We start from the raw sequence: 12,247 nt of genomic DNA on the forward strand, positions 1-12,247 counted from the left end.
TATTTTGAGTATAAAATCTCAAAACGTAGATTTCTTCATATTCGATGACTAGCAAAACCCACTCTCTAATTTTGTCTACAGCTTCACAAAGGACTTGGGTACGTATACTGCATATTATTTCATTTCCTTACAATAATATAACGTATACGTCCATTATTACTTTATTCAGTAACTGGCTCAAATGATTAATGATTTCTTTTAAATAATCTATATGGTGCAAAATGTCATACAAACAAACTTTCATCGCTCGAAAGCAACTTTTAATTACTTAAAAGCAAATATATATATGAAATCCTTTTCCCTTTACTCCATGCATAACAAGCTTTAAAGATTGTTTTCATTATTAAAAGCTTCCAATGCATGATTAATGCTTCATGTCTGACATTTTCACCTTACAGTCAACAAGAAAAAAAGGTCTTCCATTTGCTGTTACTGAAAGCCAGAAATTAACGATGCATATTTTCCCAAGCTTTCAAGGCATTATTGATAACTTCTTCATATTGCTAACTCTTTGCATTCGCCTTTGTTGTTGTTACTTGAACAGCGTTTGTTGTTGTTTTTTTGAAAACTTCATAAGCCTTTAAGTATTTTGGGAGTGTTTGTCATGCTTGGGTACTTCCGTTAAACTCACTTCGTATCAGTGTTCGATGTATTTTAGATTGAAAGGTGCTTTGCAACGCCAAACAAAAATGTATGAAAATGTTACTCATCATCATCATCATCGTAGCAACAAGTTCTCAATTTGCCTGAGTGCTTAAGTCAAAAAAAAAAAAAAAAAAAAAAAAAAAAAACAATAATTCTTTGTTACTATATCCTTTGGCAAGACTGTGGGTTTTAATTTAAGAAGGGGTGGAAGGATTAAAGAAGAAAAACGGAAAAGGTCTCAAGCAGAGAAACAAAAGAAAAAAACATGACTTGAATACTGGCGAGTTGGCTCTTTGGTACCAAAGGTTATGAAAGAAAGTTCAGATCACTAAACGACAAATGCGTAGGCAGATTTATTATGAAATTTTTTGACTATTGGATTAAAGTCGACAAGGTATGACTGCAAGTTTTATGATATGTGGCTTAAAATATATTCCTGCCTGTCCTTTCTTTTGAGTTGAGCTTAATAATAGTAGATTTTAAGTCAAAAAACAACAATTCTTTGTTACTATGGTTGCCCAAAAAGTAATTGCGGATTTTTCATATAGTCGGCGTTGACAAATTTTTTCACAGCTTGTGACTCTGTAATTGCAATCTCTCGTCTGTCAGTTATCAGCTGTTACTTTTAGCTTGCTTTAGAAAAAAAGTGTATAAAAAGTATATTTGATTAAAGTTCATTCTAAGTTTTATTAAAAATGCATTTACTTTCTTTTAAAAAATCCGCAATTACTTTTTGGGCAACCCAATATATCCTTTGGCAAGACTGTAGGTTTTTTGTTTAAGAAAGGCTGAAAGTTGTAAAGAAGAAAAAAAAAGGAAAGGTTTCACGTACAGAAACGAATGTAACTAAACATGAGTTGTATACTGGCGAGTTGGCTTTTGAGTACCAAACGTTTTGAAAGAAAGTTCAGATCACTAAAGGACGAATGCGTAGGCAGATTTGTTATGAAATGTAGACAAGGTGTGACTGCAGGTTTAATGATTTGTGGCTTAAAAAACCATTCAGTTTGTCGTCTCTTTTGAGTTGAGGTTAATCGTAGATTTTTGGAAAAGGAAAAGCTAGAGGATACCACATACCTACGGTCTATATTCAAAAAAACAAGCTGTAAATGGGTTAACTAAAATAAAGACAAGCAGATGGCAAGACGGATGAATAGACGGACAGAAAATGGAGTAGAAAGAATAACAGTCCGCAGATGACAAGACGGATGTAGAGATGGCCAAACAGTAGGATGGACAGAAGAACAGACCGATGAACGGGCGGACAGACAGACAGGGAGAAGAAAAAACGGACAAATAGAGGAACAGACGGCAGAGAGAAAGACGGGCAGACGGACATACAGAGGATCTGACGGTCAGAAAGAGGAATAGACGGACAGACAGAGGAACAGACGAACAGACAGAGGGACAGACAAAGGAACAGACTGTCAGACAGACAGAACAAGTAAAAACGTGCTAAGTTCAGCGGCCCGAATTTTCGAAACTCACCACCATTTTACTCTACGTACCAAATTTCTGTCAAACCAAGCAAAAATTAAAGCTTCTAAGAACCGAACAAGGATAATGTAGAGATCGGTTTATATGGGAGTTACATAAGGTTAAATACCGATTTGTACCGTACTAGGCACATTTATTGGAAGTCGTAACAGAACACTGCGTGCAAAATGTTTGCCAAATCGTAAAAAAATTACGGACTGCAGGAGCTCAAAATGACAAATGGGTAAATGGGGTTATATGCGAGCTACGTCAGGTTATAGACCGATTTCAACTGTATTTAGTACAGTTATTGGAAGCCGTAACAAAACATTCATGCAAAATTTATCGGACAAAAATTGCGGCTTCCGGGGGCTCAAATGACAAATCAGAAGATCGGGTTATATGGGAGCTATGTCAGGTTAAAGACCGATTTCAACTCTATTCGGCACAGTTTTAGGTAGTCGTGACAGAACGCCGTGTGCAAAATTTTAACCAAATCGTACAAAAATTACGGACTGCAGGAGCTCAAGGTGACAAATCGGGGGATCGGGTTATATGGGAGCTATGTCAGGTTATAGACCGATTTCAACCGTACTTAGCACAGTTATTGGAAGTCGTAGCAAAACATTCATGCAAAATTTATCGGACAAAAATTGCGGCTTCCGGGGGCTCAAAATGGCAAATCGGGAGATTGCGTTATATGGGAGCTATATCAGGTTATAGACCGATTTCAACCCTACTTGGAACAGTTGTAGGTTATCATAACAGAACACCATGTGCAAAATTTTAGCCAAATCGTATAAAAATTACAGACTGCAGGAGCTCAAGGTGACAAATCGGAAGATCGGGTTATATGGGAGCTATGTCAGATTATAGACCAATTTCAACCATACTTAACCCAATTATTGGAAGTCGCAACAAAACACTTCATGCAAAATTTTAGCCAAATCGTACAAAAATTGCGTTTTCCGGGGGCTCAAGATGGCAAATCGGGAGATCGGTGTATATATGGGAGCTATATAAGGTTATACATCGATTTGGACCGTACTTGGCACAGTTGTTGGATGTCATAACAAAATAGTACACTCCAAGTTTTAGCCAAATCGGATTAAATTACAGACTGCAGGGGCTCAAGAAGTCAAATCGGAAGATCGGGTTTATTGGACGTCGTAACTGAACACCATATGCAAAATTTTATGCAAAATGGACAAAAATTACGGACTGCAGCGGCTCAAGATGACAAATCGGGAGACCGGCTAATATGGAAGCTATGTCAGGTTAAAGACCTATTAAAGCCGTACTTGGCACAGTTGTTGGATGTCGTAACAGAACACTACATGCAAAATTTCAGCCCGATAGGATAACAATTGCGGCTTCTAGGGGCTAAATATGCCAAATTGGCAGATCGGTTTTTATGGGAGCCATATCTAAATCTGAACCGATGTGGCCCATTTGCAATTCGCTATGACTTACATCAATAAGATGTATGTGTGCAAAATTTCAAGCAACTAGTTTTACGTGTTCGACCGCATTCGTGATTTCGACAAACGCACTGACGGAGAGACGGATGGACATGGCTAGATCGACTCAAAATGTCCACACGATCAAGAATTTATACTTTATTGGGTCGAAGATCAATATTTCAAGGTGATCCAAGTGAAATTAATATTGGTTGGTATACCAACCATCCTATGGTTAGTATACCAACCATCCTATGGTGGAGCGATAGACGACGGACAGACCGAAAAACAAACTGGCGGACAGAGAAACAAACGGTCACAGAGAAAAATAGACGTTCACAGAGAGAAACAGACAGTCACACAGATGGACAGGCAGAAGGACAGACGCAGGGACAGGCAGAGGAACAGACAGATGGGCAAACGGGCGCACAGCAGATAGACGAACAGACACACGTACATCTTTCAAACTAAAAATCGCCATTATCAAGAATATATTCGAGTGTCCCAAAGTCAAAACTTATTTACCCTCTATTTTTTCCTTTTAATCCCAATATGACGATCGGTTAACGATAACCCATGCCGCCATGGCGCCGAAAGTTGAATGTAGTGCTTTTTAAGGAATTTAGTTGAGTATTTAAGGTCGAATCGTACATTTACTGCGCCCCACACCACTGCTGCGGCTGTGATAAAATGTGTAGCTCGACTCAAAACTTTCTGCTGATTTGTCTTAGCCATGTCCGTCTGGCCCCATATCATTTCGGTGCTTATATATATTCGTCATGATATTTAAGAAGATCTAACAATGTCCGTCCGTCCGTCTGTTGAAAGCACCCTAACTTTCGTAGGAGTAAAGCTAGGCGCTTAACATTTGTCACAAATACTTCTTATTAGTGTAGGCCAGTTGAGATTGTAAATGGGCTATATCGGTCCATGTTTTAATATAGCTGACATATAAAACGACCTTGGGTCTCGAGCTTCTAGAGGGCGCAATTCCTATCCGATTTGGCTGAACTTTTGCACACATCGTTTTGGTATGACTTTCAACAACTGTGCTATTAATGGTTCATATCAGTCCATAACCTGGTATAGCTACCATATAAACCGATCTCCCGATTGGAATTCTTGAGCTTCTGAAGGGCGCCATTCTTATCCAATTTGGCTAAAATTTTGCACATATCATTTTGGTATGACTTCCAACAACTCTGCTAAGTATGGTCTAAATCAGATCATAACCTGGTAAAGCTGCCATATAAACCAATTTTAGGTCTTGTCTTTTTGAGCTTCAAGAGCATGCAATTCTTATCCGATTTGTTTGAAATTTGCAAATATCGTTTTGGTATGACATCCAACAACTGTGTTAAATATGGTCTAAATCATTCAGTATCCTTATATAGCTGCAATATAAACCGATCTCCCGACTAGACTTCTTGAGCCTCTAGAGGGCGCGATTGTTATCAAATTTGGGTGAAATTTTGCACATGTCGTTTTTGTATGACTTCCAATATATATGCCAAGTATGGTCTAAATGGGGACATAACCTGACATAGCTGTCATATAAACCAATCTCCCAATTAGACTTTCTGAGCCTCTTGAAGGTGCAATTATTGCCCGGTTTGCCTGATATTTTGGAGGTAATATTTATACCCTACACCACTACTGTGGTACAGGGTATTATAACTTAGTGAATTAGTTTGTAACACCCAAAATGAAGAGAGATATACGCATTGATAAGTATACTGATCGACTCAGAATCACTTTCTGGTTCGATTTAGCTATGTCCGTCTGTCTGTCTGTCTGTCTGTCCGTCCGTCTGTCTGTCCATGTGAATTTTGTGTACAAAGTACAGATCGCAGTTTTCATCCGATCGTCTTCAAATTTGGCACAGGCATGTTTTTTTGGCCTAGAGACGAAGCCTATTGGAAAATTGGAAGTTGGAAAAAATCGGTTCAGATCTGGATATAGCTCCCATATATATGTTCGTACGATTTTCAGTAATAATTCAATAAAATAGTCATTTGTAAACCAATTCTCTCGAAATTTGGCAGGAAGGATGTTCTTTTGTCTTTCGACATTACTGGTGGATTTCATGGAAATCGGTTTAGATTTAGATATAGCTCTCATATATATATATCGCCTGATTTTAACTCCTAGAGTCACAGCAAGCGCATTTATTGACCCATCTTGCCAAAATTTTGCAAAACGCTTTCCTCGACGACTGCCACAGTATCTGAGTTTGCTCGAAATCGGTTCAGATTTAGGTATAGCTCTCATATATAAGTTCGTCCGACTTTGAGAAATATTGCAAAAAAGTGCTCATTTGTTAACTGATTCTGTCGAAATTTTGCAGGAAGGATTTTCTTATGACTCTCAATATTACTGGTGAATTTCATAGAAAACGGCCCAGATTTTGCCAAATCGGATAGTAATTGTCCCGTATACAGGCTCAAAAAGTATTGGTTGGCCAAAAAGTAATTGCTGATTTTTCATATAGTCGGCGTTGACAAAGTTTTTCACAGTTTGTGACTCTGTAATTGCATTTTTTCTTCTGTCAGTTATCAGCTGTTACTTTTAGCGTGCTTTAGAAAAAAACTATATTTGATTAAAGTTCATTCTACGTTTTATTAAAAATGCATTTACTTTCTTTTAAAAAAATCCGCAATTACTTTTTGGGCAACCCAATGTAGATTTTCTCACCAAGAGTCACTGCAAGCGCATTGTTTGACCAACCTTGCCAAAATTTTGGACATCTCTTTCCTCGACGACTAACACGTTAGCTGAGAAGTTTACTTGATATCCGTTAAAAATTAGATATAGCTTCCATATATATGTTCGTGAGATTTTCATTTGTCAACCGTAGTTTTTATAGATTGAACATATTTGCTCGCCGAGGTCCATCAAAATTGGTTCAGAATTGGATATGGGTCTCACATTGTACTTATGGGGTAGGTGTAGGGTATTATACAGTCGGCACCGCCCGACTTTTGCCCTTCCTTACTGGTTTTATATGACTTGTACGGCATGACAAGTACAGTCCACATCGGTCAATAACTTGACTAGCTGACATATTTGAAAAGAGAAGAACTTGAGAAATGCGATCCATGGTGGAGGGTATATAAGATTCAACCCGATCGAATCTATCACGTTTTTACTTGTAAAGGGTGATTTTTTTGAGGTAAGGATTTTCATGCATTATTATTTGACAGATCACGTGGGATTTCAGACATGGTGTCAAAGAGAAAGATGCTCAGTATGCTTTGACATTTCATCATGAATAGACTTACTAACGAGCAACGCTTGCAAATCATTGAATTTTATTACCAAAATCAGTGTTCGGTTCGAAATGTGTTCAAATTTTGACAAATTTTGTTCAGCGATGAGGCTCATTTCTGGTTGAATGGCTACGTAAATAAGCAAAATTGCCGCATTTGGAGTGAAGAGCAACCAGAAGCCGTTCAAGAACTGCCCATGCATCCCGAAAAATGCACTGTTTGGTGTGGTTTGTACGCTGGTGGAATCATTGGACCGTATTTTTTCAAAGATGCTGTTGGACGCAACGTTACGGTGAATGAACACATTTCGAACCGAACACTGATTTTGGTAATAAAATTCAATGATTTGCAAGCGTTGCTCGTTAGTAAGTCTATTCATGATGAAATGTCAAAGCATACTGAGCATCTTTCTCTTTGACACCATGTCTGAAATCCCACGTGATCTGTCAAATACTAATGCATGAAAATCCTAACCTCAAAAAAATCACCCTTTAGTAATAAAGGTGGAGTTCGCATTTCCTATCCAATTATCTCGAAAATTAGCATACATCACTTTTTCAGATTTAGATCTAGCTCCCATATACACATGAATCGCCCGATTAACACTTATTAAGGCATTGTTACTTAAATTTTCAACAAATTTGCATGAGATTTGATACGGAATGTTACATAACTCATCTGAAAACGGTTGTAAAATTTAATCAAAATCATTTTAGATGTATATGCCAGTTAAAATATATATAATCCTCAACTAAGTTTATTGTGGCAATTTTTCAGCAGAGCAGAGTTCCTAAAACTCAACCCGACCAACTCAACACGTTTTTGCTGGTTACTTGCTAATTTTTTCGTCAAAATTTAAAGACGTTTAGAGATATAATGAGACTTTAATAATTTGCATTTAGTATGATAATCTATGGTATATTTTGTTTTATAAGATAATCTTATATTCTCTTAATCACAAGACAAAACTTACAACACCATACTTCAAATCGATTATCTTTATAGCCAGTTGTTTACATTTTTTTCGTAGGACTCACCTCCTTACTTCAACAGGAAATAAACTACAAAGAGAAATGAGAAAACGAATTGGTTATTATTTAATTATATGCTATCATCATTTGTCTTAAGATTATCCATCACTTATTGTTATTTGCCAAAAGTCTGATATTATTAGGTATAAAGAGTCAAATCGTTTGTTTAAGCATAATTTATTGTTAACTTTATGAAAGCCTTTATTGTTGCGAAAATAATTCCCACCCACAGGTTGAAGAAATTCACATTGGTGTCTCTTCCTCAAACAAGGAAATTAATCGACATATTTCGTGCTGTTAGAAAAACCTTGAAACTCTTCTTTATTTGCGTCTTTATGAGTACTTCAGTGCGTATGATTAATGAGATTTCATATTTCAACAAATAATAAACATCATACGCCCAATGGTACTTTAAGTAAAATAAAGTTTTCAATGTCAACAAGAAATTAATGCAAAGAGACAGGCCTATAGTCGTGAGCCGGAAAGAAATTTTAAAATATATTTTATCCAACAGAGGATGGGGGATATACAAATTTTTTCATTCCGTTTATAACGCATCGAAATATTGAACTGAGACCCAACAAAGCATACATTAATCGTCATGATATTCTATGTAAATTTAGCCGTATCCATCCATCCGCTTCTCCGTCCATCTGTCTATCCATCCATTTGTCTGTGCTAGGTGCTTAAAATTTTTCACAAATACTTCCCATTAGTGTAGGTCAGTTGGGATTATAAATTGGCGGAATCGATCTTTTTTCACTTTCAATTTTTTTGCCTGTTAGGTCGACGATCATTAAATTTTACAATTTTTGTTTGTTTCTCTTTCAAGACGAGCTCAATGATCGGAGATTTTCTCTGCAAATGGAAATGGAAACCCAGAGAGAGCAACACACACCAACCACTATGGGACCCGTTTCGTCTTCGGTTAGAATACCATTTTGGGTGTGATGGCTATAAGCGCCGTGCGTTGGTATGTAGTATTTGAATCGTATTAATTGCGAAAACGCCTCTATGATACAATTACCACAATAACCACTCTCGAGAACCCTGTCTATTAGCTGTACTTTTTCCCAATGCATGTGTTTTTGTATAATGACATATTTTTTTCTGCGACAATTACACGACTTCCGTGGTACACATGATTCTGTACATCTGTTGGAAATTGCCTCTCGCTGTTGCTCCGTGTGCCCAGGTTCGAATCCCGTCCGGGTTCTGCCGAATTTTTTTTCTAAGTCTATGTTTTGATATAGCTGCCATACACGGCGCAATTCTCATCCAATTTGGCTGAAATTTGATCCGTCATATTCTCTGGAAAATTCGTTTTCATCAAAAGCCTCAAAATGCCCTCCATTGTCTCTGCTCTCACTCCCATGTCGTATACTTACATTTAAGTTTGAACATGGGTTTTTGAGAGAATCTTTTTCATCTTAACGTCATCATTAACGCTATCGACCAGTTCGCAGAAAACCTTCCAGGAGGATCGCTTTGCCGCTCTGGTCATCTTAGTGTATTCCTTGGTCCGTGTGTAATACAAATATCAATAAACTGACGTTTTTTTAACACATGCTCTCCCATGGCAGAGCATCGGTGCGTACGCACCAGCTTGACCCGATGGAGTTCTTCATTGGCAAAGGCTGCCGCCTCAGTGTACGTGTTCGTCCTTTTTTTTCGTCATGTGAGAGGCACATCCTGGAGTGCCTTCTCTTCACGCTTCTGGTACGTACCGGGAATAAAAAGAACCCCGGTCCCTGGTTCATTTCGGTTTGCCAAAATTGCCTCCATTATCGGTCAGTGTCGGTGAGGTGTAACCGGTGCATGGAGTGGATAAATTTCAGTTCTTGACGACGAAGGCACTGGTCGTGTCCACAAATTGCGGATAGTGGAATGCTCCATATAGAGTAGCTGCAACTGCAGTAGCGTACAATCAGCGGTATCCAGTGGAGAGTCTCAGTCAGAGGACAGGTGGCACCGCCTCTTGCTTAAATACTGAGTACATATGATGCTCGATACGACAAGGCGAGATGTTGGCGCCTTTAAATGACATATGGTCATAATGTTCCCACGGCTATCGGTCGTATAGACCGGAACAAGCATGCTCGCCTTTAAGAGCTTGACGAGGATCGCCACCTCCATATGCAAATTTGGCTCAAATAACAACAACAAGGAAGACACCTACTGCGTCCTATGTGACACCTCGGGCCATTCTTGTTGGGCAATATACGCAACAACAGCACTGAACTGCTACAGTGTGCTACGTAAGGTTCGCTTAAGGAATGGAGGTGGGGGATTCGCCTTCGTGATACACCATTCCATTCAGTATAGACCCATCTCGCCTGTGCCTGGCGCAAGTGACCCCAACGTTTAGTGCATGGAGATAGCAGGCAGGTCCGATACTGGCGAGATAGAACTACATAACGCCGTTTGGTAGTTGTGACCCAGTCAATTGTCAAGCTTATAAGCCCAACATAAGTGGGCTACTCTCTGGCCATAATCATCTGGCTCTAGGAGACATTAATGCGCCTCACTTTTCATGGCATTTTCCAACCATACGAAAGCCGATTGGGTGGGCTTTAAAGTATACACCAATTGCCGCTTCAGTGAACCGACACCCCACTCAAATGTGCTATAGATGCCGAGAGGAAAATCCAAGACATCGTTAACGCAGCAGCAGCTAGCTTTATACCAGCCGGTCGAATACCCCATGTGCGGCCCAATTTCCCGGCGCAGGCAGTAGTACATAAGCGAATTTTGTGGCTGGAACACTTTGAGCAATTTTACTTATATTACCCGATGTCTGGAAGATGGGCAGAGTGATCCCGCTTCTGGAGGCCACCGTTTCACAGAGGTTAGCATTTCCGCCTATGACGCTGAACGCCTGGGTTCGAATCCTGGCGAGACCATAAGAACAAATTTTCAGCGATGGTTTTCCCCTCCTAATGCTTACAACATTTGTGAAGTAATATGCCATGTAAAGCTTCTCTCCAAAGGGGTGTCGCACTGCGGCACGCTGTTCGGACTCGGCTATAAAAAGAAGACGCCTTATCTTCGAGCTTAAACTTGAAAAGGTCTGCACACATTGATATGTGGGAGGTTTGACCCTGTTCCTTAGTGGAATGTTCATGGGCAAAATTTTCATCTTTATCCCGCTACTGAAGCCTGGAAAAGATGCGAGTAAGGGGAAGTCGTACAGACCGATCCTTTCCTCCCGAGCCTCGTTGGAGAATTTCCATTCGCCGAGCACCAACATGGATTCCGAAAACTGCATAGCACAACTACTGCTTTGCATGCCACACCGCACAAATTTGCCGAGGCTTCAATCAGCCCAGGCCATACGATAGGATGGTCTTCGTGGCACTGGACCTATCGAAGGCATTCGACACGGTCAGCCATGCCGAACTATTTAAGGACATCGCCATCACGTCCCCCAGCCAGGCCTGAAACGCTGGGTCGCGAATTATCTGTGCGGTCGCCAGTCATTTATGGAATTCAGGGAAAAAATATTAAACACCTTAGAGTGAAACAGGAAGTTACCCAAGGCGGGTGCGCTTCAATCAGCTCAGGCCATGTAATAGGACAGTCCTCGTGGCACTGGACCTATCGAAGGCATTCGACACGGTAAGCTATGCCAAACTCTTTGAAGACATCGCCAATATGTTCCTCCAGCCAGAACTGAAAAACTGGGTCGCGAATTATTTGTATGGTGGCCAGTCATTTGTGGAAATTATGGATAAAAAATTGAAACACCGTAAAGTGAAGCAAGGAGTTCCCCATGGCGGGGTGATGGTTAAACACCACTACCTATCCTCCACGTACTACGTACAAGCCGGTCTGTGGTAAGTTATGCAGCGCCAATGTGGTCACGTCAGCTTTGTGACAGGCAGTAGAATAATATACAGATCTGTTAGAATGCCGCCCTTCGAACTCCGGTAGATGCAGCCGCCTTAATTCCTACAGATGTATGTCCCGATTGTGACCAGGGACCGCACAACACATGTCACCTGTTTAACAGGTTAGACCGAGATCCCTCTAGATCCCTCTAAAATGCTTAGTAGCAGAATTCCTGGATCTGGACCCTCAACAGAATCAAGCAGACGAAAGATAGAACACAACACACTGCTACAACAACAACAACTACGTGCTCTGTTATAAAGCCTACGGACCTCTTCTCCAATGTTTCGAAACTGCCCTGGTTTTTCTTTGGCTGATTTACTTTCTCTTAGAGGACAACTATCTTCGAAATGTCCTGTTATAAAGCCCACAGACCTCTTTTCCAATGTTGCGAAACTGCCCTGGTTTTTCTTAGGCTGATTTACTTTCTCTAAGAGGACAACTATCTTCGAAAGGTCCTACTATTGCAGACGTA

General features: G+C 39.8%; 1 long non-coding RNA gene across 1 annotated transcript in view; it reads right to left on the reverse strand.

Moving 5' to 3' along the window:
- Positions 1-7,888: 7,888 nt before the first annotated feature.
- LOC106081377 (uncharacterized) overlaps positions 7,889-12,247 on the reverse strand; it is a 76,996-nt gene continuing 72,637 nt past the window's right edge. The window contains exon 3 of the long non-coding RNA XR_001220354.2: positions 7,889-7,911. This is a non-coding gene — a long non-coding RNA (uncharacterized LOC106081377). The remainder of the gene's footprint in view (positions 7,912-12,247) is intronic.

The sequence above is a fragment of the Stomoxys calcitrans genome, chromosome 3, assembly GCF_963082655.1.
Source record: "Stomoxys calcitrans chromosome 3, idStoCalc2.1, whole genome shotgun sequence".
NCBI classification, from domain to species: Eukaryota; Metazoa; Arthropoda; class Insecta; order Diptera; family Muscidae; genus Stomoxys; species Stomoxys calcitrans.